Genomic DNA, 18936 nt, shown 5'->3' on the forward strand with positions numbered 1-18936 from the left:
TAAATTTTACATCAATACAGTATGTCTTAAACTACTGTATTAGAATGCTGCTTGACTCACTTCCAAATTGAAGACCTTTTAAAAAAATTGAAGCAGTCCAATAATTTTAAATCACTCTGCACTGTGCATTGCAATTTAAAATTATTGGAGTGCTTCAAATTTTTATAAGCCCTTGAATTTGGAAGTGATCGAGGTTCTGGGCATACTCAGTGTAGAGCAATTTAAAATTATAAGAGCTGTCAAATTTTTATATAAGCACTTCAGTTAGAAAAGGGATTTGGGTTCTGGGCATGTGCAAAGGGGAGCAATTTAAATTATTAAAGTGCTTCAATTTTTTTTCTAAGCACCTGATTTTGGAGGGGTTTTGGTTTGTGCAGCCTAAAATGACAACTTCCTTTGAGAGTTTCTTCTTTAAAAGAATTTCAATCTTGCAAACTAAAGTATTCTTTAAAATATGAATTCACTGATACTTTAAGAACTGATTTGTACAGAGCTTGGTGCCCAGAACATCTATTTTTTTCCCCCTTCATTTTATCATTTCACTCTTTAAGGGGCAAATTGATGGTATAGAAATAGCTGCCTCTTTGGAGTCTAAATTTTTTCCAACTGTTGCACTCATGGTACAAAAGAGGAAAAAAAAAAAGAGTGGAAAAATGAAAAATTTGATGAGAAGGACTGAATGCTTTTTCCATGGACTATCCTGCCTGGCCAACAGAATTTAGAAGGCATGCAAAATTGAAGCAATTTGTTATTAAATCTTGTTTTAATGTCTCTCAACACTCAAAATGAAAGCCATGTGACAGCTGATTGAATCTGAAGGAAGGAAGTTGGAAAGCAGCTTTATTTGCACACTCACTCTCTGTACTGAAATGATTCCTGCCAGGATTGCCATCTTTGCCCCAGATCCTGCCATGTCCTTCAGCATCCCAGTGCTGGGCAGCAGGAGCAGCGAGGGGAGCAGGGAGGATGCAGCTCACACACCAGATCCCCATCCCTGCTGCTGTGGGATTGCAGAGGGAATCGAGCTGGAGACCGCTGTGTCCAGGAAAGGTGAGGCTGAGGGATGCCCTCACTGAGCTGTCAGAGCACAGAGACAGGGCAGATGAGCATTTCCAGCCTCTCCACTCCTGTTTCTCTCTGCTACCCCTTTTTAAAGCCAGCAGTTCACTCTATAGGGCAGGGATCAGGGAAATGAGTCAATGTATAAGGGCACCGTGCACCTCGAGCCTCACGTACCAGGAGTACCTGCGGCGAGGAGCCGTGCATTTCATCAAATGCCAATTTAGTGTTTTCTTCCCCTTGAATGCTCCTTTCACTTGTTACCATGGAGGTGATAGGTGACCATTTGTAGTTGTTTATTTCTTGGAAAATGAAGTTTTTGAATAAAAGCCAGTGATCAAATTAAATAGGGGCAAAGATCTGCCGGAGGTGAAATTCAAACAGGAGCCAGATTAATCATATAGTCAGGAATGAAGGGAGAAATTCCTGAAAGCATTTTCCTTTTTCCCTTAGAGTTTTTGTTTTGTTTTATTTTGTTTTTCCAAAAAGTAGAAGTATAAAAATGGTTTCTTACTGTCCATGGTATTAACTGCATCATTCCTTCGGGATGTGATACCCGGGGGTTGTTCTGTGCCAGAGGGATGGGGAATGGGACACCAAACATATTTTTGCTCGGTATAAATTGATTTGGACTGTGCTTTCATTGAACCCTTGTGGAATTTTGTGGCTAAGTTCTCTCCAGAGATGGGGTGTGTGTGGCTGTGTCAATAGTGAGAAGAGGCTTTCCTGGGGAGAATTTAGTGGAGGTGAGATCTGTCCAGCGTGTGGGCGTGGACGTGGGTTGGATTAAAATTCTGCCCGGGCAGAGGAGCAATAGGGGCAGGTCTGTGCAGGGATGAGCGTGTGTCGGACCAGGGGTGTGCAAAGGGGATCAAACGCAGAGAAACACTCTGGCCCTGCCTGTCTGAATCCCTGCCCTGGCACCAAACAACAGAGGGAAAGGACTGGGAGCCTCAAGGCTCACGTAGGAGCACCGAGGCTGCCTCAGAGTTCCCGTCTTGCTGCCTCACTTCAGACGCTGCGTGCTCGAACCTCGCTTTTGGGCTGCATTCATGCTAATGTTGACAGGTTTTTTTCCTCCTTTGTTACATCGTGCAAACCAAATAGAAAGTGAGGTGAGCTTGTCTGAGCAGATGAAAGATGGCAAGAAATTGGCGCTTGGGGACCAGTGTCTTGGTGACATCGACTCTGCAGTCCTTTTTTTCTCTCTCTCCCTGGCTTCCCCTCTCCCTCTCATTCTCTCTGAAATGGTCTGTGCCTCCAGTAATTTACATAATACTCTTCTGACACCTTTACTTTAGTCATCAATCACGGTACCTTCTCTCAGTCTATCTTTTGTCTGAGCATGTCTCTTCTTTATCAGGCCATGCACAAAAGATTAATTTCACAGTTTTTCTCCCTTCTTTCTTTCCTTGCAAGATACAAAGCTCATGAAATGACAGAAGCAAGATAATGAAAACAACAATGCAAGCAATTTTTTTTTTTGTTCTTGCTGGTTGGATCTCAAGATACTTTTTTTAACCTCATTGTGTGCCATCTGTCTTAGAAAAGGTCTGCTCAGTATTTTTTAATACAATTCTGATGCTGTTCTGAAGACTACCTGAGGGAAAAAATACATATTTTAATCTGGCCATAGGTACTGATTTAAAATTAGAAAAATAAATAAAAGAAAAAAGAATTTGCTGAACAATTAAAGCGAGGAGTCCATTTCTAATGGTGGCATGGGCTACTGCACAGTGCCCATGCCCCAATTAATATTAATGATCTTTTGTGCATAGCAAATTTATGGCATTTGATTGACTCACACAACTACACTTCAAGCTGTCACGTAAAGTGAAATATATGGGCACCATGGCCTAATTTGCATATGCATATGTTCTTAATATTAATTAGTCTAATGGATCTAAGGACCTGGAGATAATTTGAGTACGGGGAGAAGAGAAGCAAACAAACAAAACAAAACTCGCTGAACAGTGCCCTGCTGTGGGTTGGTCCTACAGTCAAATAACTCTCCCAAAATGCAAAATAATTGGCATGAATTTCTCCTCCTTCCCCATGTCTCTCCCAGGACCGGCTGAATTAAAATCTTATCCCATATAATGCATTGTTTTGGCTCTGACCCTGACACTTTTTAATTTGAAATGCTTAACATGCCAAGTAGATTACACAATTATAGACAGAGGAGTTCGAGTGCAGGCTTATGGGTGTAGGTCAGGGCCATGGGACTTGCAGCCCTACGAGGGGGCTATTTCCCAATACACCTGTGTAATTCCCATTAATATTAATGGGAACCATGTGAGTTTATTGGGGGAACTTGGTCTCCCCAGCTTGGCTTTGTGTTTGCATTGCCTGATAAGGATAGCACAGATCTCCAGATGAAAAACAACCACTTTTGACCCCTGGGCTTTCAAAGTTAGTGCAAATTCATGTTTTTGATTCTCCAGGGAGCAGGAGGTGCCAGAGCACAAAAGCAAGGAGGTGTTGGGGTAATCTTTTCTGTTTGACTTGTGAATTGGCTTGTGGGAGGACTGGTGTCCTAATCCTGGCTGCACCCCTAAGTCTGTACAACACCCTTCTGGGATAACCAGCTTTAAGAAGAGGACAACCTTTGCATGATGGTGAAGAGGAGTTGGCAGTGGGGTCCATGCACTAAGTCCTTCCAGGACCACAAAATGCTGGCAGGAATTAGCCAGGGGGGGAGGAATGATCTGCAAATTGATTGAAGTCAGGAGCTCCTTAGATCCATTATCATCCTGTGCAGTTGTGCAAGCAGAGTTGTGTTGCCAATGGAAAAGGAGAGCAGACTCTGACTGGGAGTGGCTGTGCCTTGGAACATCCCCGAGCAGCATTCTGCAGGAAGGGTGGTGTGCAGGATATCTGTGGCTTTCCTGCAATCCGGGCTGGTGGCTGTGGGGCTGTTTCTAAGGAATGGCCACCACCCCTGTCACCAGGGGAGCTCCTGCATGGCCAGTTCAGGTGAGGCTTGAGCAGCCAGCTGAGGAGCTGGGGCTGCGGCTGCGGGACCACCCCTTCATGGGAATCTGCAGGGATCTGAGCTCCATGTCCAGGAGTGAGGGATGAAAATCTCAAAAGGCCAGAGCATACAGAGATTTCCAGGAGAGAAGGGTGCTTCAGAGCTGGGAAATTCGTTAATGTTGTTCCTACCTCGGGGGACATGGGGACCTCATCTCAGACCCGGTCCCTGACTCACCTGGGCTATTTTGGATCTGGTCCCTGACTCACCTGGGTTGTTTCACCTCCCAAAGAAAACAGCCCATGCTGCTCCAGCGCATTTCCAGCCTGCAGAGCTGTAATGAATCTGCAAGTTGCTGATTGCCTTTACGAGGTGCTAAGCACCGATGGCTGCCTGATGCCAGGGAGGGAAGTGTCAGCTCTTGCCCGGATCAGGTCTACAGTGAGTTGTTCTATAGAAAAAAATGACTTTCCTCTACGAAGGCATCACTTATATACCGAATATATATAACAAAACCTGGAAAGCCTCTAGTCACTCATTTTAGCTGCTAAAATGCCTTTAGGCCAACATTCCTGCTGTGAAAGGGGTTATGGACATGTCATATGGGGGTCATCAGTGAAAAATATACCCAACTTTTGTTATTCTTAAGTCTAAATCAAAAACCTCTTTTCACAATCCACTAAGGGACGATTTACTAGAGAGTAGAATGTGGTATCAATTATTTCTGTGGGCATCCTTTTTGTTATAAGAAGCAAAGAGGATTGCTTGAGAGTCAATAGCATGACTCCATCTCAGATTACTAAATAATGAAATGCTAAACTTGGCCTAGAGTAAGGACTATTGCTGTCTCAAAGGGACCAGGGGCTTCAATTAAATCAGAGGACGGTGTTCAATGAATGAGAAAAGGATGCTTAAGGTACGATGACATATTACCGGATTTTACATTTAATTGCAGTGCTTTGTTCTTTTAATAAAAGCACAAGAGCAGTGGATCTCCATTATGGTCATCTGGTAGCATTGTTCACTGTGGACAGTTTATTGTAATTTATTGGCTATATTTAATCCCTCTATTTTTCATATAAATGAATTCTGTCTGCTTTATTTTATGAATTTTCTTTGCTTATAAAAAAATAGCACCTAATAGTTATTTACACACAAAAGAACTTTTCCACTGAAACACTCAATGGTGCAAGAAAGAAACAGCCCAGATTCCATGAGACTGGAATGGAAGCAAGTCCTTCTGCTCAGAGACGTGCATTTCTGCATCACCCAAGCAGGAACTGGCACTTACTGAGCAACCTCAGGGATGACAAAAATTTCCTTGTTGCTTCTGTAGGGGGGCTCTGTGCTGCTGAACTTGCCTGTTCCTGGGCTGTGGGGCCTGTGCACAGAGTGACTTCGGATTTCTGGTCCAGGAGAAATTGGCTTCAAAATCCCCTGCCCCCAGAGGTGGGTTTCAGCCTTTCTGCTCGGTGCCCTGGGATAATGCACAACACATGGCAGCAGTTTAGCTGGAAAACCACTGGAGCATATGTATGTGATTATACATATGTGTGTGTGCACACATGCATGCATGTATAGATGTATTTATATTTCTATGTTTGCATATATAGTGATATGTATTTATTTAAAAATCTAAACCTACAAGTGTTTTTAAAATGGTTGTCAGGCAAATCCCCCCTTTTAGACATTTGTGCTGTGACTTGTCTCATCTGGGCACGTCAATCGTGTCCCATTCCATAAAGGATGGGATGGTCAGTGATTTAACTAACATAACCTGATGCATCAAGGCAACACTGAGGTTACTGTCAGCTTAGGAGGGGAGAAATTGAGACCTTAGAAACTCAGATCCTCATCCATATTTTTAGAGTCTGGTTTGTTTGTTTTTTTCTTCTTATTTTTTTTCTTTTCATTAAAAGGTCCTTGTGCAGGAGAGGGATTCTTAAATTCAGCTGAAATACTGTGTGCATTGAGCACAGGCAGGGGAGACAGCCTCTCTTCTGGCCTGGACAGTGCACGTCTGGTTTTTGGGGCAGATCCTCCCTGGAACGGGGTCACAGTGAGTGGTTCATTCCCCGTAAACAAGTTGGCTGTCTTTTGTTTCTGCCTTGTTCCAGCTCGTGTCAGAGCCTGTCTCTGGAAACGTGGCAGTTCAGTGAGGAGGGTGGGATGAGCTGACTCTCAGGAGCAATGGCACAAAACGAATGGCAGCCAGCCCTGCTCACGCTGCCACGAGAGGCTTCTGGGCCCAGGGGAAAGTTGTGAGCTGCGTTGCCTACCGGGAGAAATTCCTCCGTGGTTTTATCTGAGGGGTTTTCCAGGTGTGTTTCTTTCCAAGGAGAGTGCAATGCTTTCGACGGCCCGGAGTGTCTGATTTTTATAACATCATTCAGCCTTGTGGCAGCGTCAGAGTAATGAATTCAGGAAGTGTGCGAGGAGGATTGTCTGTGCAAGAGGGTGCAGGCAGTACTTAACTCCCCATCGATTGCCAGTGACTGATAAACAAGTGAGTGCCTCCTGACCAACCCCAAAGGGTGCTGCAGGCCCCGGGCACCTGGCTCTTCAGGTGTGGCACTGGGACTGTCACTGCAGCAGCAGCATTTCAGCACCTTTCCCCTTGAAATAATCAACGAGCAGAGGTTGCTTTTGCTCTTACTGGCACCGTCCTCTTCAAGGGTAGCAAGTGTCGGAGAGCTCCTCCGAGGTGGCTGTACATGCAGGGCTGGGCTGTGTCCAGCTGCAGGGCCAAGCATTGTGCCCAAGTGCCACTCGTGCACGTGGCCGATGTCACACACTGCGTGCTGGCCCCCTGGGCACGCAGTCTTGTGCTGTGCGGAGGAGAATTGTGGCTGTGAGCTGGGCAGTCGGCTGACCAAACGCACTCTGTTTGTCACAGCTGCTCCTTCCAGGGGCTGATGCAGCGTGGCTCTGCCGTGTGCACGTTTATAAATTACCATATGATGAATATGGGGCCGTGCCACAGCAGAGTCTTCCTCTTGACAAAGTGCTGTGCCTATTCCCAGCTCTCCCTGGCCTCTGTTTTTGTTAATTTTACACTGAAGGATCAACATGCCCAGGATGCACGCGTGCATCCATCTCTCTCCCTCTCAAAGGAAATTAGTGCTTTCCTGTCACCGCAGGTGATATGAGAAGGGGAGGAAGTACACAAACTGATTTATCTGGAGCTGTCAGCTGTTTTGAGGATGTTGACTACTAAGGGTGTCAGCTCCTCCTCAGTAGTTGGCTGACTCTGAAGAAGACCCCATTCCTCATTAAAAGAGCACTGAGCTGCACTTGAAAGTGACTTTCCCACTTGTTCTCCTCTCACAAACATCACAATAACAGATTCGCTGTTTAAAGTGGCATGATCTTCATGCCAGGCCCAGGCAGCTTTGTAAAATACACCTCTGCAGCACTCGGCAGCATCGGTACCATCCATGCAAAATTCATTTGAGGTATAAACTAGAGACTATCATCACAGATGACAGTTATAGCAAATCAGCACGCTGTGTACAGTTTCATCCTTTATTCACATTATGTATCATAATAAACGTCGTCCTAGCAACACAGTTTGTTGAGAGTCAAACACAATACCCCACAATGCCTTGCCACAGATGGATGTGAGGAATCGTGGCTGCAAGAGCCTGGTACAGCCTGAAAAGGAATCAACAATTCCTACTGTCATTTTAGGGGGCTCTTTCCTCCTCCTGGCACAGCCTTGGCAGAGAGGTGAGCAGGGAGCCTGTGTGAGCTGGGGGTCTCTGCTGCACGCTGGTCCGTGTGGGAGCAAAGTGGAGTGTCAGAAGCACTGGGAACTCGGTCAGAATGTGTCAAGGCTCAAAACTGGAAGGCTTGAGGAAGAAGGAGGGATTGTCATCTGGTTAAATTGAGAAATATTGTGGAAGAAACCTTACTCGGGTACAAGACTACATCTTCTTTCTTTTTAATAACTGCTTAGTGAAAAAGCACTTCCAAGGTACTGAAAGTGAAAGAAAACGAAATCCTAATGTAAAAATATATGCCTTTGGTATGGAATTCCGCTCAGACCTAAGAGAGATGTTTCTGAGTGGAGTCGGGTGTGATTCATATAACATTTTGCCATCCCCTGGGGAATGTCATCTCCTTCTGATGTCTCCATTTGCAGGAAAGGCTTCATTGCAGGTGCAGCACGAGGCTCCCACACCAAAGAGCTGCTCTTGCTTTCAGACCCTGCCGTGCGCTTGCTCTGTGAGACACAGCAGCACGTTTCCTCTAATCCTTGCCCTGGCACCTGCTCCAGCATGTGTTTTTCCTTATCCCTGCTCATAATAGCCCCTGCTCATGTGCTCTGTATTACAGAGGAGCTGCTGCCTCCCCAGGGTGCCAGTCAGCTTACAGTGGGGATGCTGCACCCTCAACGCTGAACCCCTGGGCTGAGGCCACAGGATACTGTCCCCTGTCCCTAATGCAAATCATGTGTTTCCATTGCTGGGAAAACTATGGGAAGAGAGGCTCCAGCTCCCGTCTGAGGTGTGTCCTCTGATAGGAGCAGTCAGAGAGCCTAATGAAGGATTCTGTTACATGGAAAAAAGCTTTTCCAGGATGAAACATTATTTTCAGAGGACCTTGATTAATTTTTTTCCCCTCCTCTTACTATTTTGAACAAAATTGTCACAGTGTCTCTCTGAAATAGAAATACATTAATCAATAAGCTGTTAGAAAAAAGGAAACATCTTGGAAAATCACCTTAAGTGTTGCTGAGGTGCACCTAATTTCTGAATGAGCATGGAGCCACTTTCAGAGCAATCCCCATCCAGTTTGTAGTTCTGCAGTTCTAAAGCAACAGAGCCAGTGAGACGCAAACGCCAGAGGAGATAAAGGCAACCCTTCCTTGCACAAATCCCTTGGGAGAGGAGGTAACACAGATACCACAGGAGTTCAGCCTTTACACAAAGCACAGCGTAGTACCAAGCAAAGGCCTGAAACTTTAAAGCCTGGACATCAGTGCACAACAGAGCCCTTCCAACCTGGGGAGAGGTTTATGTCTTTCTCAGGGGTGCCATAAAACAGGATCATCCATCATCCCTCAAAGTCTGTATCTGGATCCAGAAATAGGTTTTGGGCTCAACTCTGCATAATTCATTGTTATTGTGGAGTAGTCCTGTAAACCAAAATACGTTCTCTTGGGGGTTTTTTAAAGTGTGTGCGGATTTTGGTGTTACAGGAAGAACATTTGGGTTCCTGTGGGAGGGAACCCAGAGCACCACCAAAAAAAGAAGAAAAAAAAAAAAAAGAAAAAACAAAGAAAGCTGTTATGGTTATTAATCAGAATTTTGTATACTTTTCAATTCGCTTCTCCAGGACTGATTCCACTGCACAATAATTAAAAAGAAACCCGTGCCGACTGCGGTGCCCCCCCCGCCCGTGGAGCGGTGCCTGGCTGATCCCATTGTCTGCGCCCTGAATGCTGAGCCCACAGTTAATAATTAGTGAGCAGCGCTTAAATGGAACGGCACGGCCGATTCCCTGGTAGCCTGGCAGAGGCAGAGGCTGAGCCAGCCAGGACTTTGTCATCTTGGCAGGGAGCAGGGGAGCTCGCTGCCATCCCGCAGCCAACGCGCCGCGCAGGGGACCTGGCACCGCGCTCCGCCTGGCCGAGAGGTGCGGGCAGCGCGGCAAGGGAAAGGCCTTTGCCATCTTCTGCAGGGAATAAAAAAAAAAAGGGGGGAAAGGACGCTTTTTTTGGTATGGAGGTTTCCCGGAGATGTCTCTCAGGTTCATATTTATTGTTTATTGCCCGTAAAACTGTGTTTCTATGCTTCACAAAGCCATCATTTCGATGTAGTCTGCCTAGCCTGAAATGATAAATGAAAGCAATGAAGGGAGAGGAAGGGTGTTCTGGTGATTAAAACTCAGGTTTGACTTGAGAAAGTAGGTTTCAGCTCCATCTCTGCCACCAACTTTGGGGTGATTTTTGACCAGTCGTTTAATCTCCTTGGGCTTATGAGACCTGGGGAGAACAGAGATTTCTCCCTTTTAAATTTTTTGGTGGGTATTTTTATTTCCCTTGTCTGGCTAGGCTGTCCAAGTCTTTCCATTAGGGATCCTTTTTACTATGTAAAATGTGACCAAAATGGGGTGCCACTGTAATTTAAACTCCTGTTCCTGGTATTTTAACAATGCATTCATGGATATACAGAGGGAAAATAGTGTAGTAATTAGAAAGGATGTGAATGGTGAGAGTGTGAACAGTGGCGAACCTCAGAGAGACCCTTTTCTGACTGGAGCAGGTTTATTTCCCTCAGTGGTGATTGAAATTAATATGGGCTCTTATTTTATGGAGGTACTCATAAACTGGAGGAAGTGTGATGGCCTGTAGATGTAAAAGGTCAGAGCAAATGATCTAATAGTCCTTTTTAGCCTTAAAACTATGAAGGAGAATGAAGGCTTTTAAAAATTATTCTTTTTCCACAGTTAGACGGGAAATGGAGATGGGATGGCAAATCTAACCCCCAAGCCTGGACACTGCCTATCCCTGTCCCTTTGCTCATTCCTGTGCCAGTAGCTTTCCGATGGGGCTGGATGTCCCAGAGGGTCTCTGAGCCACCTCCCTAAATGTGCCTCCCTGAAAGGCAGTTCAAAAAAACCTATTGTCAGGAGGCTTTAATTCACTGTTACAGGTGATCACCTCTCCGTTGGAAGTGTAAGGGTCCATAAATCAAGAAATGGTTGAGAACTTCTGCTCTGGTCTTTGCCAGTGGTTAAAGACAGCTCAGACACGTCAGACACGTTTATGTGCCCATCTTGATTCCCCGTGCCTATTGCTGAGCAGGGCACTTCTTTCCACCATTGTCAGACCAGCCTGTGGCCTCTTTTAATTTTCCCTTTTTCTACTTACCCAGCAATTAAATACCCCTAAAGTGAGGAACACACAAAGAGCTTAATCTACAGCCCTGTTGCACACCAGACACACGAGTGCACCTTGGTGGGAGGCTTTCCAGACAAAGGCACATAATCACTCATCAGGGCCTTTGTTTTGCTGCAGGTGTGGTCTGGATCAAGGACTCCTCATGCACTTGGCAGTGCAGTGATTCCCTCAGGGTTTGGAGGTTCCAAACTCGGACCAGGAGATTTCTTTTGGCCACTTCCTTTATCATCTCCAGGCAGAGGAGGACATTTCATGAGCAGTTCATTCTGTGAGGGTGATGTTATGGCCCCCAGCATCACCATCTTGTCAGGATGGAGGTACCTGGACAGGGACCTCGCCCTTCCCAAGCCCTGTCCGGGTAGGGTGTGAGAGACTTCCCAATCCACACCCCATGCAGGATCATCGTGCTTAGCAGTCCTCTGTGGAACTCTCCTGTAAATTTGTCTAATCGTGTTTACAATCCATTTATATTCCTGGTCTCTGCTACCTGCTGTGTGCTAAGTTGCATAATTTAGTTATTCTTTGTAAAAGTGTTCCTTATGGGCTGTTTTAACCCTGCTGCCTCATAATTGGGTGTGCCCTGGTTCTTATGCTGTGAGAAATAATGACTAATTCTTTTCTGTTTGCTTTCCCTATACTGTTCATGATTTTATAGACTTTATTGTGTGTTGTCTGATTTTCCTCTATAATTTTGTAGCTTGAAGGGCCACATTTTTTACAGAAGTCAGCACAATGGGAGATAAGTAGAGGATTTGGTGGGTTATTGCAGACCTTGAAATGTAGAAGAAAAATTGATCATCAGCTGAACAAAACATTGAATTTCAGACTTTTTATTACAAAAAGAGTTAAAAACCCCCAAACCTTTAAAAGACCAGTTTGATGTTCAGCATTAGTTCCATCTCAACATTGAACCCTTTTGTTTTTATGCAAGCTGACAACTAAATGTCAGAGTCCAAGAGATTTTATACAAAAGGCTTGAGACATTTTTGGTTTGAGAGTTACAAAATGCTTGCATAGTCCTCTGCAATTTTCCTCCTCAGCCTGCCCATTCAGTCTGATAAAAATCTCAGCAAATGTGCAGCTTCCCCACCCAAAAGGCCTGGTTTTACCCAGGTAGAAAGAGAAGCTGGCTTGAAAAATGTGGCCTAAAACACACATATTGGACTGAATATAAAAAGTCTCCCAATGCAAATTCTTGTGAAAGGTCTCGTGCCAGGCAGACTTCCCATGGATTTTACTTCATGTGTGCTAAACACTCCACCAAACAAAGCCCATCCAGAAACGTGAACTCGAGAGCTGTTTAACACCGTAGATTTTCCCCTTGTATAACAATTATGGAAACAGGCTCGCTAATTGACATCGGATGCGACACTGTGAATATGTGAATGGTGCTCAATAGCCATCATAATTCCTCATTTTACTGCTTTTGGTGGCGTAGGCCAGTAGTTGTGAGCAGCAGCAGAGAATACAAAACACGCCGTTCTAGCGCCAAACTACCTGAAGATTATTGCTTTTCCCTGCTGGCCAAGTGCGCCCGGATTTTCTCACCTTTTCAAGCTCAGGTCTTTGTTCCTTTATTTATGTTTTATAAGAGGAAGAAACTAATTAATCTCTTTCCCGAAGAAATGCAGGCGTGTGCTTGTTCCCACCTGAATTTTGCTGAGGGTGAATTCCTCACTGCTGCGGTTTTTGAGTCCTCGGAAACGAATGGGAATGGATTTGCCTGCTCCTGATGTCTGCTGGAGCTGGGCTGGCTGGCTGGCCTGAGGTCCTTTTGGGGACCTATTGGTGAGAGGTTTGTTCCTTGTGTGCCAACCAGACCCATGGGTGCTGGGAAGATTCCTTGTCCGTAGCACAAATGTTTTTTCATCAGGATAGTTTGATGGTTGCCCCTGATTGCACATGAGAGTTCTAGCTCATCTAAGCAAGCTTTTGTTTCCTTCCCATCCTGGTAGTGTGGGATTCAATCTTAGTCTCTGTATTCCGAGTCTGCCTAAAAACTGATTTTTAGTCATAAAAGGATGAATTCATTTAAAAATTGATTCAACCTAAATATATATAGACTTTGCTTGAAATATTCAATATCCAGTAGGAAATCCCCTGTATTGTATGCTGGGTTTATTTAGAGTAAATCTAGGAAGATCAAGACACATTTTAATATACAAATTATATTTGTTTTTAAGCTACAATATTCTATCTGGACTCAGCCTGCTTCCATTCTTTTAAACATTAATCTTGCTTTTTGCCCCTAATCCCTTCTTTGCTACAATGAGCTTTCACTATGTGTGTGTGGGGAGGGAAAGCCCTATTAGATTATAACATTTTATGAGTTGTCAACGATATAATGACATTAGCCACCTGACTGAGAAAGTAAAAACCTTTGTGGTGTCACATAACAGGTTAGAATGGGCTGGTAAGCCCTTGTGAAATAAACAGGGTAAAAAAAAAAAAAAAAAATCCTCCAAAATGTGTGTTTAAATGGGTGGCTCTAACCCCTCCCTGCTTATTAGGCCACGGAGAGCACATTAAATATTTTATACATATATATCTTTCTGCCTCTCCAAAATAGATTGAGATAGGCACACACACATCAGTACATGCACACAGGCATAGACACACAAGTCTTTCAAAATCAGAAAGGTCTCAAATTTAATTGGAATGGAAAATGCTAACTAATTGGCATCCAAATTTGATTTACTGTAGAAACCTCATATTTGTTTGAAACACAACACTGTGTCTTGGAACACAAGCCCAGTCCTTCAAAAATCATACATGAGAACTGTGGAAGAATCAATTAAAGTTGATTTGGCAGATCTGCTTTTGACAAATATAAAGAAATCTCTGATTAGGCTGAGAAGAAAAGAATCCCTCTTTCGTGCTCTCTCTATTCTCTCCCTCTTTAAAGGCAGTAGATGTCAGAAGGGGGTGGGTAGTGATATGCAAAACATGGCCTCCATAACCAAAGTAGCCTGCAAAATTAGGTGTCAGCATGCAAAGCTTATTGATGTATGAATGCGGAAAATGAAAGCCGGCAGTAGACAGACGGGGCTAAAGGTGAGACAGCCACAGTGAAAGCAGCTGTACATCTACGTCAAGGTGTTGCTATATGAGCCTGCTTTTTTCTGGAGGGCCACAGCCTAACAAGCTGTGCCTGGCCATAAAATGATGAAACAATACAATGTAGGCACACACTGTGTGAATACCAAATAAATTGACTCGGGCCCCCCCCACACCCCTTCAAAGTAGGCCTGTGTGTTCATTAATAAATTCATATTCTGAGTTTTCAATAAAAGAAGAAAATGCAGTGTAAACTGGAGTTACTTAGTGACACCCAGCTCATTGCTTTTTATTGTTGCTTGCAGCTACGAAGCCTTCGCTGTGCACTAGTAGAATTTATTACTGTCTGTCTTTGTGGCAAGTTGGCGAAGTGAGCCTTTTGAAGAAAATTGACCCACACTTCATGAATATGATGAAAAATGCCAATAACACTACAAAGACAAAGCTCTTGACATTAGTGTGCAAAGAACTAAGAGACGGTAATGAAAATATTGCAATTACAAATCATATCCCTCCTCCCCGGCCGAGGGGCGCGGGCATCCGGGGGCTGCTGGAGAGCCCCAGGACCCTGCTGGATGTGGGGTGGGCTGGACAATGGGGGGGGCCAGGCACCCTTTCACCACCTGGCCCCCTCCCCATCCTCCGTGCTCTGGAGGAGGAAAGGGGTGAGAAGAGGAAAGCAAGCAAAGTGCTTAATCCAACAAGGATTTCCCTCCTAGAAGGTTGCCCCTCTTCCCTCCGAGCTGTGCGCAGAGGGAGAGTGGTCTTGTTGCTAAGGCACAAGATTAGCAGCCATGGGGTCTGGCTTGTGCCTGCCCTTTGTCCACGTTCCTCCTAGAAGCTCCTGGACACAAATCACTATGAGATTGTGCCTTAATTTTCCCCTCTGTAAAATATTTTTTCCTTCTTTGCTCCACGAATGGAGCTTCTCTGACTGGCATCTCCTCTGAGCTATCTCATTCTGCTTGTGTGCCCACACCCCTCCAATCTTTTGGTATTGCAGTAACAAGGATAAGTTAAAAATTAACATTTTACAAGCAGAAAGGTCTGTCTCACGGTCTCTGTCCTGGGAAGAGACAAGGAGAGGAATATGACGTGCAAAAGTTCTCCATTTAATTCTTAACCTGGTGATATGCAACTTGATCAGTGAAAATCCATAAGGAACAAATACGGCAGGCTTTTTTTTTCCCTACCCAGCAGCTGATAGAGCACTGGAACAAGGCAGCTAAGAGTAACTAAGCTTTAAAAAAAAAAAAATTAAAATCAGCAATGAAAGGTTGTTTAGCCCTATGTTGAAAACTTGCCACTTTCTGAACTTATCATCAATCAAATTTTCTGTCACCAAGATAAACTGTAAGTGCCAGGTGCTTTGTTTATGCATTCTGCTCTTATATTTATTGTGGAGAGACTCGCTAAAAATCAAATAAAAAGCAAGCATGCTATCTACTAAATTTGGATGTGACAGTCATAGGTAAAATATCTTGCCACGTTGGAATACTGGTGCCTGAACAAATCAATGGAGCTTTCCCGTTCTCGTGCTCCTCTTCCTGTTTGTAGGGGGTGACACTCGTAAATGACAGCAAACCACAACTTTTCCTTGGTGATATGTGGCCACTGATGAGATAATCATGAAGTCCACCAGAGCAATTCCACAGCTCTGTATGAACTGATGGGCTCTCAGATATGGGCTACCTGCACTTCCATCAGATCTGTGCCACCTGTGGATCCTGTCTGTGGTTCCCGATGGAGTTTTGAGGTCCAGGTACAGCCCCAAAGCACTCAGACCTCTGAATGCACATCAGGGTTATCTCAGCATCCTGAGCATCTCTTTTCTCGTGGTGTGGTGTAATTTTTGTGTCCTGGTCATGGACCACCTGCCACATCTGAGGAGTCAAAGTGAGTGGCTGTACCTGTGCCCCTGGAAGGCTGAATCCTTCCCTAGAACATGCTCATTAGAGGCACCATGAACCCAGCAGGAGGAAATGGCTCTGCTTGGAGGAGAACTAAACTGGATGTGATACACTTTTCCATGTTTTATAAATCACTTAGAGTATTACAGTAAATTATGAGGGCAAAAGGGATTGAAAAGGAAAGTGAGTAAAGAAGCATCCAAGCAGCAGGAGCAGCTACTGTATAACAGGTGAAAAAATAGCAAAATGGACTGATTATGTCTGAACATCCATCCTTCTGAAGCAACTGCAGGTTAGAAATCATTGCTTGTGTTATATGGCTTTGAAAACAAGGCCGATGCAGAAAGCTCTGGAGGAAAATATGAGACCACCACATAGATCAGAACAATGCCAGTGTAAAGAACAAAAAAAAGACAGAGCCAGAGAGAGCCAGCAGATTGTCCAGCTATAAAGAGCAGCATTGAAATCCAGAGGAAACTTTCATCAAAGGCTGACTTAAGTGCAGAGGTTCAGACCTGACTAAGGAGCAGCTCATTTTTTTGTTGCTCCAGAGCAAGACCTGTCCCCCCAGATCAGAGTGAGCGAGTGAATGTTCTCTTGCTCAGCTGAACGAGGCAGTGGCACAGTCTGGCCACAGATGGGGAATCTCACAAGAAACGACAAAGCCATTAGATAACATATTGGAGTGACTCTGCTGAGCAGGCTGAGTGCCTGCTCAGTGAAAAAAAAGAGAGGAAGAGAAAACACTGTGTAATTGTACAGCCACCCCGTTCTGCCTTCTCCTTCTTTCTGTCTCCATCGACATTAGACTTCTACACCTCTTTCCTTCCCAGAGCATTTTGTGGCTTGTCTCTCTGACAAGAGATGTCCCATTTAAAGTAAATAACCTTCCACAGGAAGATACAGGTTTCATGGTGGGACACTCCTTCCTGCTGCTGGGAACATGGGCCAGCCTTGTAGTGAGTTGATCCTCCAATCAAAAATGTTTGTTCACCTTATTCCTTGTATTTCACAAAAAGTGCAAGTAGGTAACGGGGCAGTTTATTTGGCATAATTGATTATGGCTAATGATAACTAGAAACCCAGCTGTGATACTGCTGGACTTGTCTGCAAGTCAGATATGAGGAGATATATTTTTCAGGTCTTGGCATGTTTAGCATTTTGGGATGAACAATTTATCTACCTGGGTTCATTCTGCTGCTCCCAGAACTGATTGTATATTAGCATGTCTCGTGAAAATCATGCGTGACATTACTCTTGCATCTATATATTGAAAAGAAATGAAACTGGGGCCAGATAAAAGCCCTTTGAAGTCGGTGGAAATGTCTCCCATCAACTTCAATATGAACAGATGAACACAGAAATATAGGATTGGAAAGGACCTCCTGGGTCACTGAGTCAGTCCTCTGCTGTCCCCTGCACTCGTTTATATAATCCCTTCTCCATTGGTTGTTTCTCTTTAGCCTGCCTAAGGCTGAGGATGTGCTCAGCATATTGCTGGAATTGTTACCCAGAATGAGATTTCTGCATTACAGGTAACCAATGGCTCCTGCGCGTTTGATTTGTCAGCTCTTACAGGCGTGAACAATTCCCAGCGCGTCACCTTAAAAACGGAGTCGGGTGGATGAATGCAGGTGTTGGCAAGACTGAAGGGGGTACAGGGCTATCTGTATTCAGTCTGTGTGTTTGTCACAACTCTGAACACTCACATCTCGGTTTCCTGTAAGTGGTGGACGGGATTCTTCATCCTTGCAGCGAAGAGTGGGGACTGATTGCCACAAAATGAAAGGGCCCCGGTTTTACAGCAACCTTAAAAGTTATAGGTAAAGGAAGCCCGTGTTCTTTGGGTTCTTTTTTATTTTTTGCACAGTGTTCTGAATGCTGAAAGTGAAACAAAATTATTGAAAGGTAGGACTAGGAAGATTTCATGCCATTTTATTCAATGACAATTATTTATAAAGAGAAAATAGAAGAAAGAGCTGGAAAGGGTTAAAATTAAAAGCTGTTTCTAAAGCCTGCAATAATAATACAATAGACTGGTGGTAGCCACAGGCAGAATTTACTGTCCTTGGTCTAGTGAACCAGCATTAACCCTTCAAGTGTCCATGATGGCTCCGTGCACAGTGTCACTTTCTGCTCCAGCGTATGGATGTATGCTTTCTGTCAGATTGCTCAATTAATTATAATTGTCCTACCTTTAAAGGGATGGCCCTGGGCATACTAGGGGGTGTGGCCCTCATGGGGTTTTATTTCAAGCCATATCCTACTGTCTCCCACTCAGTCAATGAATCTTACTCATCAATATTTAATGACCCAAGTGTACCTTCCTTTTTTTTTCTCCTTTAAATTATTCTTCTACACAGCTAGACAGGTGCATTGTCTTCCCGTTATGTTCTGGTGACAGAGAAGATGCTGCCTCTCTCTGTGTCAGCATCCAATAAAGAGGTGGGTAGAGCCACCCAAAAATTTGAGCAGTAGGCATTACACACCTCTTGTGCTGCCTCTGAGATGTGACAATAGGTGTCTCGCTACAGATTCGTTACCCAACAGGTATTCATCAGCTTCAAAGCTGCTTTTACTGGCTGTAGCACACGGGAAGAAATCTGTTTTAAGGAGCAGGGCAGGAGAGACATCTCAAAGACTGTCCTTATTTTATTCTACAGTGCCATCTCAGCTGCTCTGAAAGCTACCAGTGACACATATTGTGCTGTTCACACCTTGGTATACTCTATACTCTTGGACAAGAACCACATCCCGTGTATTATTGATATTTTATGACAAAGTAAAGCAATTTTAAAACATCAGGCTGCCCATCTGCTCTGAACTACTTTTCACAATATTCAAAATAGATGTGTTTCCCTTTTCTGTTTTCATATGAGGGAAATGCAGACCACAGTTAGGTTATGAGACTGGGGGCTAGGAATTTTTCTACTTTTAATCCTGTCTCTGACATTGATTCCTTCATTAGCCTTGGGCAAGTCATTTCACTTGGATATATTCGAATCACCACATCTATAAAATGGAGATGC

The 18936-nt window shown here is 44.3% G+C and overlaps 1 long non-coding RNA gene across 1 annotated transcript in view; it reads left to right on the top strand.

Annotated features, from left to right (window-relative positions):
* Nucleotides 1–18936, top strand: part of LOC148224148 (uncharacterized) — a 122715-nt gene that overhangs the window by 60752 nt on the left and 43027 nt on the right. The gene's annotated exons all lie outside the window — the stretch shown is intronic.

The sequence above is a fragment of the Sturnus vulgaris genome, chromosome 3 (genome assembly GCF_052056855.1).
Source record: "Sturnus vulgaris isolate bStuVul1 chromosome 3, bStuVul1.hap1, whole genome shotgun sequence".
Taxonomy (NCBI): domain Eukaryota; kingdom Metazoa; phylum Chordata; class Aves; order Passeriformes; family Sturnidae; genus Sturnus; species Sturnus vulgaris.